Raw genomic sequence first — 17036 nt, 5'->3', positions numbered from 1 at the left:
CGCTATCGGCTTGACTGCAGCTTTACAGCCGTCCTCACAAGGGACCTGTTCCTCAACGCGAAGCACGCCAGACGTGATGTTCTTCGTGGTTGCCGCAGGCTCTGAAACGACTTGGTGCATCTCAATAGAGATGGGTAGTTCGCGAACCAACGGGTGCAAAGGAACGGTTCACCAAGATGAACGAAAGGACCGAGGAACGAACTCCGAGGAACGATCAGTTCATAGTTGACTTCGGTCGCGGCGGTCTACTTATAGGTCCCGGGAACGAGGAACGATCGGTTCATAGTTCACTTCGGTCGCGGCGGTCTACTTATAGTTCCCGGGAACGAAGAACGATCGGTTCATAGTTCACTAGTTCACTTCGGTCGCGGCGGTCACTTCGGCAGTTATCGTTCCAGCTTCGGTCGCGTGCTCGTCTCAGTCTCGGTCTCCCTCGACCGCACTCGTCGTTCTTCGCATGACGACCTGTCTCGGTTCCACTGCCGACTGTTCCTAGTTTTTTAGTATCCAGTTGTTCGTTTCGTTCACTGCGCTCGTCCATTTTACATGTGTTCCAAACGGTTCTTGCACTTGGTTCTGGCTTCTTGGGGTCTGCACCACAGTCAGACCATACCATCAGTTTTCATCAACTGAAATGTGGACTCATCTGACCAGGTCACGGTTTAGCAGTAGACTAGGGTCCAACCGATATGCTCACAAGGCCAGGAGAGTCGTTGCGGGTGCTGTTGTGCTGTTAGCTAAGGTTCAAAAAATGGTTCAAATGGCTCTAAGCACTACGGGACTTAACATCTGAGGTCATCAGTCCCCTAGACTTAGAACTACTTAAACCTAACCAGCCTAAGGACGTCACACACATCCATGCCCGAGGCAGGATTCGAACCTGCGATCGTAGTAGCAGCACGGTTCCGGACTGAAGCGCCTAGATCCGCTCGGCCACAGCGGCCGGCTCTTAGCTAAGGCACTCATCTTGAACGTCTGCAGTCATAACCCATTAAAGCCAAATTTCGCCGCACTCTCCTAAAGGATACATTCGTCATACGTCCCACATTGATTTCTGCAGTTATTTCACGCAGTGATGGTTGTCTGTTAGCCTTGACAGTATGCAGACGTCGCTGCTCTCGGTCGTGAAGTGAAGGCCGCCGGCCACTACGTCGTCCGCCGAGAGGTTCTAGGCGCTACAGTCTGAAACCGCGTGACTGCTACGGTCGCAGGTTCGAATCCTGTCTCGGACATGAATGTGTGTGATGTCCTTAGGTTAGTTAGGTTTAAGTAGTTCTAAGTCTAGGGGACTGATGACCTCAGAAGTTAAGTCCCATAGTGCTCAGAGCCATTTTGAAGCACTATGTTATCCGTGGTGAGAGGTAATGCTTAAAATATAGCACTCTCGGCACACTCTTGACGAAGTGAATCTCGGAATGTTGAATTTCGCAACGATTTCCGAAAAGGAATGTCCTAGGCGTCTAGCTCCCATTCCACGTTCACAGTCTGTTAGTTCCCGTGGTGGGGCCATAAACACGTCGGAATCCTTTTCAAAAGACTCACCCGGGTACAAATGACAACTCCGCCTACGCGCTGCCCTTTCGTATGTTGTGCACACTACACTACAGCCATTTGTATACGTGCATATTGCTATCCTATGATTTTAGTAACCTCATTGTACGTACTAGTAGAAGTTATTTCTTAGCTAAATTGAATCTTCGCCCCATTTTTGGTTTTAAATTGAATATAGTTAAAGTAGGGCTATAGTGACTAATATCAGTTTACGCATGCATAATATCCATATTCTCGATGTTACATTGACACACTTCATCACACAGATTTCAAAATGGACAACCGTTTCATAATTTTATTTGAATGGAAGAGGAGATTTTTTGAAAAGCTGCTCATCATCACTGAAAAATATAGTTACCCACAAGATATAAACGTGAGGCCTCACGTTTATATCACAAGATATATATACACTCCTGGAAATGAAAAAAAGAACACATTGACACCGGTGTATCAGACCCACCATACTTGCTCCGGACACTGCGAGAGGGCTGTACAAGCAATGATCACACGCACGGCACAGCGGACACACCAGGAACCGCGGTATTGGCCGTCGAATGGCGCTAGCTGCGCAGCATTTGTGCACCGCCGCCGTCAGTGTCAGCCAGTTTGCCGTGGCATACGGAGCTCCATCGCAGTCTTTAACACTGATAGCATGCCGCGACAGCGTGGACGTGAACCGTATGTGCAGTTGACGGACTTTGAGCGAGGGCGTATAGTGGGCATGCGGGAGGCCGGGTGGACGTACCGCCGAATTGCTCAACACGTGGGGCGTGAGGTCTCCACAGTACATCGATGTTGTCGCCAGTGGTCGGCAGAAGGTGCACGTGCCCGTCGACCTGGGACCGTACCGCAACGACGCACGGATGCACGCCAAGACCGTAGGATCCTACGCAGTGCCGTAGGGGACCGCACCGCCACTTCCCAGCAAATTAGGGACACTGTTGCTCCTGGGGTATCGGCGAGGACCATTCGCAACCGTCTCCATGAAGCTGGGCTACGGTCCCGCACACCGTTAGGCCGTCTTACGCTCACGCCCCAACATCGTGCAGCCCGCCTCCAGTGGTGTCGCGACAGACGTGAATGGAGGGACGAATGGAGACGTGTCGTCTTCAGCGATGAGAGTCGCTTCTGCCTTGGTGCCAATGATGGTCGTATGCGTGTTTGGCGCCGTGCAGGTGAGCGCCACAATCAGGACTGCATACGACCGAGGCACACAGGGCCAACACCCGGCATCATGGTGTGGGGAGCGATCTCCTACACTGGCCGTACACCACTGGTGATCGTCGAGGGGACACTGAATAGTGCACGGTACATCCAAACCGTCATCGAACCCATCGTTCTACCATTCCTAGACCGGCAAGGGAACTTGCTGTTCCAACAGGACAATGCACGTCCGCATGTATCCCGTGCCACCCAACGTGCTCTAGAAGGTGTAAGTCAACTACCCTGGCCAGCAAGATCTCCGGATCTGTCCCCCATTGAGCATGTTTGGGACTGGATGAAGCGTCGTCTCACGCGGTCTGCACGTCCAGCACGAGCGCTGGTCCAGCTGAGGCGCCAGGTGGAAATGGCATGGCAAGCCGTTCCACAGGACTACATCCAGCATCTCTACGACCGTCTCCATGGGAGAATAGCAGCCTGCATTGCTGCGAAAGGTGGATATACACTGTACTAGTGCCGACATTGTGCATGCTCTGTTGCCTGTGTCTATGTGCCTGTGGTTCTGTCAGTGTGATCATGTGATGTATCTGACCCCAGGAATGTGTCAATAAAGTTTCCCCTTCCTGGGACAATGAATTCACGGTGTTCTTATTTCAATTTCCAGGAGTGTATATATAATCTCAGAGTTTTATGGAGTGCCTCACGTTTATATCTTGTGGGTAACTATATTTTTCAGTGATATATATATATATATATATATATATATATATATATATATATATATATATATATATATAACAGCAAAAACTAGCACTGTGTTGTTTGTGTTTACCTTCTGACATAGACTGGGAGTTATGTTCAGATTTCTGGCTATTGGGGTAACATTCCAGTTGCTGGTCTTTGCAACAATTATTGTGGCCAGTACATTATTGATAATAAATAACATCTACTAATGCACGTACTTCTTCTGTTAAATTAATAAGAAAGACCCAGAGTCTCATAGAAAACAAATAGCGAAAAAAAAATTTGGAAGGAGGTGGACACAAATGTGCTTATTACAATAAAATGGCGAGAAACTCGAAATCGGTAGAGAGAAGCTTCCTGTATTTAACATTTTTAGTGTTATATTGTGTGTTATGAAAGTATACCGTTTCAATGCTGCGGCACAATAATGATCTATCAAAGGCACGTCGTTTTGCTACTCTTCGTCATAGGTACAGGGTGTTTCAAAAATGACCGGTATATTTGAAACGGCAATAAAAACTAAACGAGCAGCGATAGAAATACACCGTTTGTTGCAATATGCTTGGGACAACAGTACATTTTCAGGCAGACAAACTTTCGAAATTACAGTAGTTACAATTTTCAACAACAGATGGCGCTGCGGTCTGGGAAACTCTATAGTACGATATTTTCCACATATCCACCATGCGTAGCAATAATATGGCGTAGTCTCTGAATGAAATTACCCGAAACCTTTGACAACGTGTCTGGCGGAATGGCTTCACATGCAGATGAGATGTACTGCTTCAGCTGTTCAATTGTTTCCGGATTCTGGCGGTACACCTGGTCTTTCAAGTGTCCCCACAGAAAGAAGTTACAGGTGTTCATGTCTGGCGAATAGGGAGGCCAATCCACGCCGCCTGCTGTATGTTTCGGATAGCCCAAAGCAATCACACGATCATCGAAATATTCATTTAGAAAATTAAAGACGTCGGCCGTGCGATGTGGCCGGGCACCATCTTGCATAAACCACGAGGTGTTCGCAGTGTCTTCTAAGGCAGTTTGTACCGCCACAAATTCAGGAAGGATGTCCAGATAGCGTGATGCAGTAATCGTTTCGGATCTGAAAAATGGGCCAATGATTCCTTTGGAAGACATGGCGGCCCAGACCAGTACTTTTTGAGGATGCAGGGACGATGGGACTGCAACATGGGGCTTTTTGGTTCCCCATATGCGCCATTTCTGTTTATTGACGAAGCCGTCCAGGTAAAAATAAGCTTCGTCAGTAAACCAAATGCTGCCCACATGCATATCGCCGTCATCAATCCTGTGCACTATATCGTTAGCGAATGTCTCTCGTGCAGCAATGGTAGCGGCGCTGAGGGGCTGCCGCGTTTGAATTTTGTATGGATAGAGGTGTAAACTCTGGCGCATGAGACGATACGTGGACGTTGGCGTCATTTGGACCGCAGCTGCAACACGGCGAACGGAAACCCGAGGCCGCTGTTGGATCACCTGCTGCATTAGCTGCGCGTTGCCCTCTGTGGTTGCCGTACGCGGTCGCCCTACCTTTCCAGCACGTTCATCCGTCACGTTCCCAGTCCGTTGAAATTTTTCAAACAGATCCTTTATTGTATCGCTTTTCGGTCCTTTGGTTACATTAAACCTCCGTTGAAAACTTCGTCTTGCAACAACACTGTGTTCTAGGCGGTGGAATTCCAACACCAGAAAAAATCCTCTGTTCTAAGGAATAAACCATGTTGTCTACAGCACACTCGCACGTTGTGAACAGCACACGCTTACAGCAGAAAGACGACGTACAGAATGGCGCACCCACAGACTGCGTTGTCTTCTATATCTTTCACATCACTTGCAGCGCCATCTGTTGTTGAAAATTGTAACTACTGTAATTTCGAAAGTTTGTCCGCCTGAAAATGTACTGTTGTCCCAAGCATATTGCAACAAACGGTGTATTTCTATCGCTGCTCGTTTAGTTTTTATTGCCGTTTCAAATATACCGGTCATTTTTGAAACACCCTGTACATATCAAATAACGGCGTTTGTTGATACAGTCTTTAGATAGTTTATATCACATGACGACGCCTTGCTACCATGATGAAGTCGTAGCCAAGTTGACGACTGGCTTTAGACAGTGGTAAGGCACGACGCCTTGTTTGCGTCCCGCCTGTCATGCAGTGGGCGCGACTGTTTCCTGTTTACCTTCTCGCCGCAGCAAGCATATCGCGACCGTCTTTCGTGAGTGCCATGGCACACTCGTACCGCCAGGTCACAATTCAGATGTTGCAATACAACCATCAAATGTTTCAAAATATATATAAATGACCTAGTAGATAGTGTCGGAAGTTCCATGCGGCTTTTCGCGGATGATGCTGTAGTATACAGAGAAGTTGCAGCATTAGAAAATTGCAGCGAAATGCAGGAAGATCTGCAGCAGATAGGCACTTGGAGCAGGGATTGACAATTGATCCTTAACACAGACAAATGTAATGTATTGCGAATACATAGACGGTAGCGTTCTCGCTTCCCACGCCCGGGTTCCCGGGTTCAATTCCCGGCGGGGTCAGGGATTTTCTCTGCCTCGTGATGACTGGGTGTTGTGTGATGTCCTTAGATTAGTTAGGTTTAAGTAGTTCTAAGTTCTAGGGGACTGATGACAATAGATGTTAAGCCCCATAGTGCTCAGAGCCACTTGAACAATTTTGTGGGATCTGTACCAGGTCGGGTTGACGGAAGAGATAGAGAAGATCCAAGGAAGAGCGGCACGTTTCGTCACAGGGTTATTTGGTAAGCGTGATAGCGTTACGGAGATGTTTAGCAAACTCAAGTGGCAGACTCTGCAAGAGAGGCGCTCTGCATCGCGGTGTAGCGTGCTGTCCAGGTTTCTAGAGGGTACGTCTCTGGATGAGGTATCGAATATATTTCTTCCCCCTACTTATACCTCCCGAGGAGATCACGAATGTAAAATTAGAGAGATTCGAGCGCGCACGGAAGCTTTCTGGCAGTCGTTCTTCCCGCGAACCATACGCGACTGGAACAGGAAAGGGAGGTAATGACAGTGGCACGTAAAGTGCCCTCCACCACACGCCGTTGGATTGCTTGCGGAGTATAAATGTAGATGTAGAACGTTTTATTCGAGACTATCTTCAAATTGCACCACAAGTCATCATAGCGATCCTCTTATCAATAAACTGATAAATGAAGGGATGTGCACAGATGAGCGCAGGCACACTAGTGTTCTCAAATTAAGATTCTCTGACGGCCACATAGTGCCGTCACGATAGCCCACGCTGGATTTTGCCTCCACACTCTGACGGTCTTCGAACTCCTTTTCGAAGTCCCACCAGATTTTGTGATGACAGCACTCAAAGCGTATGGTAACGTGATACGTCACTTGGCTGAAAAGTGCAAACGTCTGAGACATATCACGTCTTAAACGTTGTGCGGAAAATCAAGGTTGAACTGACAAAGTACGCGCCGACCTACTTAGTTATCGGGGGCTCCAGGGCCATCGTCATGTACGATGGACAGCAGCGTGCCGCGCGGGATTAGCCGAGCGGTCAGGGGCGCTGCAATCATGGGCTGTGCGGCTGGTCCCGGCGGAGGTTCGAGTCCTCCCTCGGGCATGGGTGTGTGTGTTTGTCCTTAGGATAATTTAGGATAAGTAGTGTGTAAGCTTAGGGACTGATGACCTTAGCAGTTAAGTCCCATAAGATTTCACACACATTTGACATTGACAGCCGCGTACTGTGCCGGTTGCGGCCAGGAAAGGCGATGTCCGATCGGCAAGTGTCCAACGCAGGCTGCTTCAGAGACCGGTCGGCGACGTAGCAACCCCTGCGACGCCCACTACATGCCGCCTAACCTACGCAGCGGATACGAAAGCGGCAGATATTCTTGCCCAGGATCGACACATCCTGCCGTCATCGATGGTCGACGACAGCGCCGCACACCTCCTTCTACGTTGAAATAATAATTAAATAAAGACCCTAAGCTTTCCACAGGTGTTGATACAGATCAACGGGAACAGTTGAAAATGTGTGCCCCGACCGGGACTCGAACCCGGGATCTCCTGCTTACATGGCAGACGCTCTATCCATCTGAGCCACCGAGGGCACAGAGGATAGCGCGACTGCAGAGCTTTATCCCTTGCACGCTCCCCGTGAGACTCACATTCCCAACTTAATTTCTAGACACTACATTCGTAGTGCTCCTGCCCATTACACTAGTAATACGCGGCAGGCAATGTTACTGAGTCCCGTAAGAGTTCGGGCAATGCGTGTGTATCCAGCACAGAAGAAGAAGGTCAATGGACGGTTAGCCTTAACTACATATCCGAAAGAACAGATACTATCTTCATATCTTTCTACGTTGTCTCCAGCCGAACTACCCAAGGGAAGCGACCACTCGCACCCACATGCTGACCTTCCTGCGAAGATGCATGCCGAATCAGGAGTTGTACCGACTTCTGCCTTCCTCCATTAAGAGGGCAGCGTCGGATGGCTGCCGCACGCATTCCGACACTGCACAACTTGTGCGCAAGCAGCGCTCTCTGCGAAAACGACAGAAGTAGCGCCCTACGCCATCTGCCGATTGCCTTCTTCGAATGCACGAAGAGGAGGAGGACCCGTCACCGGATGACACAGTGCCACAATTTCGCAGCGGCTACACTTCCTGCGCCTGGCGCCGACGGTCAACCTTCTACTTATAAGATGTGGCAACCAAGTGTCATATCTGACTCCTGGATGGACGACATCGAGGAGGAATCAGAACACGCCGTGGGCTCCGAGGGCGTTGGTGTCCCCTCGGATATATCACAGTGACCGCAGCGGCATCGGCAGCTTTAACGAGTATGGGACCACCCCTGGCAACCGCAAACGCTGTACTGTAAAACTTACCGCCTAACAACAGTTAATATCAGCAACATACGTGCACGCCAACTGGCCATATTCCAAGACATGATCAATGCAGAAGACGTTGGCATTGCACTTCTTCAGGACGTGAATGTCGGTGACTGTCGAAGATTTCACAGGATCGCTCAGATACACGATTTATTATCTCACATACGTCTGCTAAATGTAGCGAGTGGCGGTTCTCCTCCAAGAAGCTATACTTGCCGAAGACGTCGAGTATCTCCCTCACGCCAGAGGTATAGCTCATACTATCCAAGGAGTTAGACTCATAAACATCTATGCTCCGTCCGGATCGGATAGGCGTTATGAACGATTTACCTTGTTCACAGTGATATCCCTCCATATGGGATGGTAGGATGCCTTTTTACTGGAAGGAGATTTCAACTGCACCCAAGCGCCCAAGGGCTAGTTACTGCATTACTCTCTGTCCGCAGAATTTACCGCAGTTATCATTGACCTCAAACTTCTGACTCATAAGAGAACGTTTAAGGCGATCGGTCTGGATTGACACACTATACTAGCCATTTATCTAGCCGCATTGATCGGGTTTACATCTCGTACTGCACAGTCAGGGGGATAAGAGCTGCTGCAGTGTGGCACTCAGCGTTTTCCGACCATGCGGCCTATACCTGTGCCATCAGCCGCGGCCATTAGAGTGTACGGCAAAGCCGTGATCCATGAAAGTTGCATGTAGTCCACCTCGCTTCTCCAGAACGTCGGCGGCTCATAGAGGACACGTGGAACTCCTGCACTCGCCTGCGCGGCACTAGCACTCTGCCCTTTCGTGATGGTTACTCTGCACCAAGCTTCTCCATGGGCTTCTATTACAGCTTTCTGTTGTATTGTTACACACTGACGCTTTCGTCTGCACAGTAAACGCCAAGGTCCAGATCACTATCCTCATAGGATGCCACCCTCAGGGGCTGCACTCAAGACAGGAGAGACTATCCACGCTTCAGCGATGCGCCTTGATCCACATTGTCACGATGGGTGATGGATGACTCCTAGACAGTACGATACAAGAAACGCCCACAACACTTGGCTGTACTTGGAGCATCGTCACCCCCTCCCGCCCCCCTCCCCCCCCACACACACAGAGGTGATTGCGGAGGCCTCTCAGCTCACTTTTAGCACGATACCCCTAGCTTCGGCAAAGGATTTGATTGTAGATGTAAAGGAGCAGAGGTCCTTGAAGAGATACAGACAGGAGTCGCCCGTAAGTCGCCTCCCTCTCTTCTACTGGGTTTACCAGCAACTGCTGTCCCCTGCCTGGGTGGATATCTGCCGCGATCTACTATCTCCAACAGTGCAGCTCCATGTAGCCTTCCTTGTAGGACTGATTGTACCAATACATAAATCACGAGGAGGATCCAGGATCTGCAGTTATCGCCCCTTGACCTTACTCGACAGTGAAATGAAGATTTTCACTCGACCGCCTGCGGTGTGTATCAAGCGGACCATGTCATTTCACATCCGCGCTGACCTCTGTCGGTATCGCGACATGAGGTGCTTGTCAAGTTCCCCAAATGCCTGGGGTGTTGCCTTCCCTCGACATCAGCCAGGTATTTAATAGAGTTGACCACGCATTTTTGACGGTGGTACTATTGCAATCGAAGTATCCAGAAACAATCGTGAGGTAGTGATTCGTCTTCTTTGTGGCGCTACTTCTAGGGCGTTGTAGAACGGCTGTCCAACACCGCTGGTCCTGATACAGAGTTCGGTGAGAGGGGGCTCAACTTTCTCAGCGATATTGTACACCCTCGCTTTGGAACCGCTGCCTTGTGGCCTCCATAGACACCTGACGCAGATGACATTTGGCAGACACACTTTTTGCTGCACTGCCTATGCCGACGATCTAGTGTAAATTCGTGACGGCGATGATATCCGAGCAGCACTGGCATGGGTAGTGACCTTCGTCACAGCATCGGGCAATAGTCTCAACGTCCAAAAATCGCATGCTCTGTCTGTAGGTAACGGACTGCCCGATGGAGATGTCACCCCCCTTACGAGTAGATGACACGATACGTTGCTTGGGCATTGATTTCACAACTAAACTACAGCGCTCGATAGCATCAACTGCAGGCCTCCATTAGATCAGAGCGGGAATAACGGATGACTGTCTTAGGACTCTAGGTGTTTTTTCAACTGACGAGATATGCCAAAGTCTATTTGGCGTCGCGCATTCGTCATGCTGCACAGACGCTTCCGATCCAGCCATCACTGGCTGCCGCCGGTTGGCAGCTTTGTCATCCTTTTTAGTATGGGCAGTTCTTTCTGCGATACTAGCCAATTCTTCCTTGAACTAAGTTAGATCCGCACTGCGCAATTGCCCACACGTTTGGCATCGCCGAGTGCGATGCACAACAACCTGCAACCGAGTAGGCGCCGATCGTGGTTGAAAGGAAATACTCCCATATAGAGTGGTGTATCGTGTGGGACATTGTGAGCGCCGCCACTCTTGTACGGACATTCAATTCGCTTCCTACATAGCGGTTAACGGGAAGGAGGTGTTTCAGTCTCGTCTACATCAAATTCACCTCGTTTGGCTTTTGGCGCACCAGAGGTTGGCTTTCCTCACACACGTGACTGCCGAACAGATCACTGCACAATCGCTCCTCTTCCCGGATGTATATTTTCCGAGAGTAAAAACGAATTCTGTGACACAGATACGCGACCACGCCGCGCATTACCTGTTTAGTAACGTTGAGAAGGCAGTCCCTGATTTTTGGCACTACTTAAACGAATTTACTTCTTGTTGCAAAGGCCAACGTCTGGAATGAATCCCCAGCGCCCAGACATCTTAACGAGGCTACCAGTCTACGTGTGAAAGAAAGCACAAGTTACACACACACACACACACACGTTCGACGGGCGTTTCATAGGACGTGGAGGACGCATAAATTGGCCAGCCCGTTCTCCTGATCTTACACCTCTGGACTTCTTTCTGTGGGGTACGTTAAAGGAGAATGTGTACCGTGATGTGCCTACAACCCCAGAGGATATGAAACAACGTATTCTGGCAGCCTGCGGCGACATTACACCAGATGTACTGCGGCGTGTGCGACATTCATTACGCCAGAAATTGCAATTGTGTGCAGCAAATGACGGCCACCACATTCAACATCTATTGGCCTGACATGTCGGGACACACTCCATTCCACTCCGTAATTGGAAACCACATGTGTACGTGTACCTCACCCCTCATGGTAATGTACATGTGCGTCAGCGAAAAAGACCAATAAAAAGATGTTAGCATGTGGACGTAATGTGCTGTTCCAGTCTCTTCTGTACCTAAGGTCCATCACCGTTCTCTTTGGATCCCTACGTAATTCGGTGCTCTCCGATACACACGATCGAACAGCGGAGGAGTGGTACTCAAGCGTCAACTTTAGGTTCGAATATCTCCGGATGTAATTAACATTTTACAATGCAACAAACGGCACTGATTACGTATTTGTTTATATGTTCAGATGCGCTAACAAAACTAACGGGGTTCCATTTAAAAAAACGTAGGTTTGTGTTAAAAAACATACTTCCGTGCATTTTTTATGGTTTGTATTAACCAATTGCACTAGTCCCTCTCCTCGCGTTCGGTCTGTGGAATTGATTCGTTAGTATTTGATATGGTTTACGAAATATATCCAGCGGTAATGTTAGGTGACTCACCATATATACACTCCTGGAAATTGAAATAAGAACACCGTGAATTCATTGTCCCAGGAAGGGGAAACTTTATTGACACATTCCTGGGGTCAGATACATCACATGATCACACTGACAGAACCACAGGCACATAGACACAGGCAACAGAGCATGCACAATGTCGGCACTAGTACAGTGTATATCCACCTTTCGCAGCAATGCAGGCTGCTATTCTCCCATGGAGACGATCGTAGAGATGCTGGATGTAGTCCTGTGGAACGGCTTGCCATGCCATTTCCACCTGGCGCCTCAGTTGGACCAGCGTTCGTGCCGGACGTGCAGACCGCGTGAGACGACGCTTCATCCAGTCCCAAACATGCTCAATGGGGGACAGATCCGGAGATCTTGCTGGCCAGGGTAGTTGACTTACACCTTCTAGAGCACGTTGGGTGGCACGGGATACATGCGGACGTGCATTGTCCTGTTGGAACAGCAAGTTCGCTTGCCGGTCTAGGAATGGTAGAACGATGGGTTCGATGACGGTTTGGACGTACCGTGCACTATTCAGTGTCCCCTCGATGATCACCAGTGGTGTACGGCCAGTGTAGGAGATCGCTCCCCACACCATGATGCCGGGTGTTGGCCCTGTGTGCCTCGGTCGTATGCAGTCCTGATTGTGGCGCTCACCTGCACGGCGCCAAACACGCATACGACCATCATTGGCACCAAGGCAGAAGCGACTCTCATCGCTGAAGACGACACATCTCCATTCGTCCCTCCATTCACGCCTGTCGCGACACCACTGGAGGCGGGCTGCACGATGTTGGGGCGTGAGCGGAAGACGGCCTAACGGTGTGCGGGACCGTAGCCCAGCTTCATGGGGACGGTTGCGAATGGTCCTCGCCGATACCCCAGGAGCAACAGTGTCCCTAATTTGCTGGGAAGTGGCGGTGCGGTCCCCTACGGCACTGCGTAGGATCCTACGGTCTTGGCGTGCATCCGTGCGTCGCTGCGGTCCGGTCCCAGGTCGACGGGCATGTGCACCTTCCACCGACCACTGGCGACAACATCGATGTACTGTGGAGACCTCACGCCCCACGTGTTGAGCAATTCGGCGGTACGTCCACCCGGCCTCCCGCATGCCCACTATACGCCCTCGCTCAAAGTCCGTCAACTGCACATACGGTTCACGTCCACGCTGTCACGGCATGCTACCAGTGTTAAAGACTGCGATGGAGCTCCGTATGCCACGGCAAAGTGGCTGACACTGACGGCGGCGGTGCACAAATGCTGCGCAGCTAGCACCATTCGACGGCCAACACCGCGGTTCCTGGTGTGTCCGCTGTGCCGTGCGTGTGATCATTGCTTGCACAGCCCTCTCGCAGTGTCCAGAGCAAGTATGGTGGGTCTGACACACCGGTGTCAATGTGTTCTTTTTTCCATTTCCAGGAGTATATATATATATATATATATATATATATATATATATATATATATATATATACCCTCCTGGAAATGGAAAAAAGAACACATTGACACCGGTGTGTCAGACCCACCATACTTGCTCCGGACACTGCGAGAGGGCTGTACAAGCAATGATCACACGCGCGGCACAGCGGACACACCAGGAACCGCGGTGTTGGCCGTCGAATGGCGCTAGCTGCGCAGCATTTGTGCACCGCCGCCGTCAGTGTCAGCCAGTTTGCCGTGGCATACGGAGCTCCATCGCAGTCTTTAGCACTGGTAGCATGCCGCGACAGCGTGGACGTGAACCGTATGTGCAGTTGACGGACTTTGAGCGAGGGCGTATAGTGGGCATGCGGGAGGCCGGGTGGACGTACCGCCGAATTGCTCAACACGTGGGGCGTGAGGTCTCCACAGTACATCGATGTTGTCGCCAGTGGTCGGCGGAAGGTGCACGTGCCCGTCGACCTGGGACCGGACCGTAGCGACGCACGGATGCACGCCAAGACCGTAGGATCCTACGCAGTGCCGTAGGGGACCGCACCGCCACTTCCCAGCAAATTAGGGACACTGTTGCTCCTGGGGTATCGGCGAGGACCATTCGCAAGCGTCTCCATGAAGCTGGGCTACGGTCCCGCACACCGTTAGGCCGTCTTCCGCTCACGCCCCAACATCGTGCAGCCCGCCTCCAGTGGTGTCGCGACAGGCGTGAATGGAGGGACGAATGGAGACGCGTCGTCTTCAGCGATGAGAGTCGCTTCTGCCTTGGTGCCAATGATGGTCGTATGCGTGTTTGGCGCCGTGCAGGTGAGCGCCACAATCAGGACTGCATACGACCGAGGCACACAGGGCCAACACCCGGCATCATGGTGTGGGGAGCGATCTCCTACACTGGCCGTACACCACTGGTGATCGTCGAGGGGACACTGAATAGTGCACGGTACATCCAAACCGTCATCGAACCCATCGTTCTACCATTCCTAGACCGGCAAGGGAACTTGCTGTTCCAACAGGACAATGCACGTCCGCATGTATCCCGTGCCACCCAACGTGCTCTAGAAGGTGTAAGTCAACTACCCTGGCCAGCAAGATCTCCGGATCTGTCCCCCATTGAGCATGTTTGGGACTGGATGAAGCGTCGTCTCACGCGGTCTGCACGTCCAGCACGAACGCTGGTCCAACTGAGGCGCCAGGTGGAAATGGCATGGCAAGCCGTTCCACAGGAGTACATCCAGCATCTCTACGATCGTCTCCATGGGAGAATAGCAGCCTGCATTGCTGCGAAAGGTGGATATACACTGTACTAGTGCCGACATTGTGCATGCTCTGTTGCCTGTGTCTATGTGCCTGTGGTTCTGTCAGTGTGATCATGTGATGTATCTGACCCCAGGAATGTGTCAGTAAAGTTTCCCCTTCCTGGGACAATGAATTCACGGTGTTCTTATTTCAATTTCCAGGAGTGTACATATACGGCGTTACAAAAAGGTACGGCCAAACTTTCAGGAAATATTCCTCACACACAAATAAAGAAAAGATGTTATGTGGACATGTGTCCGGAAACGCTTAATTGCCATGTTAGAGCTCATTTCTCATTTTAGTTTCGTCAGTATGTACTGTACTTCCTCGATTCACCGCCAGTTGGCCCAATTGAAGGAAGGTAATGTTGCAATTGTGCAATCACGTCATCAACACAGATTTTCTGTGAACGTTTGGGCAGGCATTGTTGGTGATGTCTTGATTGGGCCCCATGTTCTTCCACCTACGCTCAATGGAGCACGTTATCATGATTTCATACTGGATACTCTACCTGTGCTGCTAGAACATGTGCCTTTACAAGTACGACACAACATGTGGTTCATGCACGATGGAGCTCCTGCACATTTCAGTCGAAGTGTTCGTACGCTTCTCAACAACAGATTCAGTGACCGATGGATTGGTAGAGGCGGACCAATTCCATGGTCTCCACGCTCTCCTGACCTCAACCCTCTTGACTTTCATTTACGGGGGCATTTTAAAGCTCTTGTCTACGCAACCCCGGTACAAAATGTAGAGACTCGCCGTGCTCGTATTGTGGACGGCTGTGACACAATACACCATTCTCCAGGGCTGCATCAGCGCATCAGGGATTCCATGCGACGGAGGGTGGATGCATGTATCCTCGCTAACGGAGGACATTTTGAACATTTCCTGTAACAAAGTGTTTGAAGTCACGCTGGTACGTTCTGTTGCTGTGTTGTTTTCCATTCCATGATTAATGTGATATGAAGAGAAGTAATAAAATGAGCTATAACATGGAAAGTAAGCGTTTCCGGACACATGTCCACATAACATATTTTCTTTCTTTGTATGTGAGGAATGTTTCCTGAAAGTTTGGCCGTACCTTTTTGTAACACCATATATATATATATATATATATATATATATATATATATATATATATATATATATAACCTTCCTCTGGATTCGCTCACGTTCGTATCTTACTGGTAAATATCTTTTTCAATGATGATGAGCTGTGGTGAGCTGTTTTGAAAAGCTCGTCTCTACCAGTCGAATGAAATTAGGAAAGTGATCTCGATCTTGAAATCTATTTGAGTAAGTAGATTCTTTTAAACTGTCGGTAATCAATGCATCGTCGAGAATATGGACAGCATGCATGCACAGACTGACATTTCACTCTACCTGTTTTTCACTCTAACTTAACTATACACATCAAAAAGAGTTTTTCATCACCTCGGTTCCGAGAGTTCCGGAACCTGTACATAAAATTGGAACAGAGATCAACATAAACATCATTTCCATCCTCTTTATTGCTCCTGAAAATCACACATTGCATGTTGTGCCACCATACAGCGAGACCTTTAGAGGTAGTGGTCCAGATTGCTGTACACGCCGGTACCTCTAATACCCAGCAGCACGTCCTCTTGCATTGATGCATGCCTGTACTCGTCGTTGCATACTATCCACAAGTTCATCAAGGCACTGTTGGTCCAGATTGGCCCACTCCTCAAAGATGACTCGGCGTAGATCCCTCAGAGTGATTGGTGGGTCACGACATCCATAAACAGCCCTTTTCAATCTATCCCAGGCATGTTCGATTGGGTATATGTCTGGAGAACATACTGGCCACTCTAGTCGAGCGATGTCATTATCGTGAAGGATGTCATTCACAAGATGTGCACGATGGTAGCGCCAACTGTCGTCCGTGAAGACGAATGCCTCGCCAATATGCTGCCGATATGATTGCACTATTGGTGAGAAGATGGCGTTCACGGATCGTACTCCAGTTACGGCGCCTTCTATGACCACCAGCGGTACGTTGGCCCCACCTAATGCCACCCAAAACCAGCAGAGAACCTCCACTTTCTTGCACTCGCTGCGCTGTGTGTCTAAGGCTTTCAGCCTGACCGGGTTGCCTCCAAACACGTCTCTGACGATTGTCTGGTTGAAGGCATATGCAACACTCATCGGTGAAGAGACTGTGATACCAATACTGAGCGGTCCATTCGGCATGTTATTGGGCCCATCTGTACCACGCTGCATGGTGTCATAGTTGCATAGATG

The 17036-nt window shown here is 49.8% G+C and overlaps 1 protein-coding gene and 1 non-coding gene across 2 annotated transcripts in view; both read right to left on the bottom strand.

Annotated features, from left to right (window-relative positions):
* LOC126195692 (uncharacterized) overlaps positions 1-17036 on the bottom strand; it is a 432385-nt gene that overhangs the window by 27182 nt on the left and 388167 nt on the right. The gene's annotated exons all lie outside the window — the stretch shown is intronic.
* Positions 7495-7569, bottom strand: Trnat-ugu (transfer RNA threonine (anticodon UGU)). Its single transcript has one exon. It is a non-coding gene; the product is annotated as a tRNA-Thr (tRNA).

Source organism: Schistocerca nitens, chromosome 7, assembly GCF_023898315.1.
Source record: "Schistocerca nitens isolate TAMUIC-IGC-003100 chromosome 7, iqSchNite1.1, whole genome shotgun sequence".
In the NCBI taxonomy this organism is placed as follows: domain Eukaryota; kingdom Metazoa; phylum Arthropoda; class Insecta; order Orthoptera; family Acrididae; genus Schistocerca; species Schistocerca nitens.
Note: the sequence above shows the minus strand (reverse complement) of the source record. Positions and strands in the feature narration are given on the sequence as shown.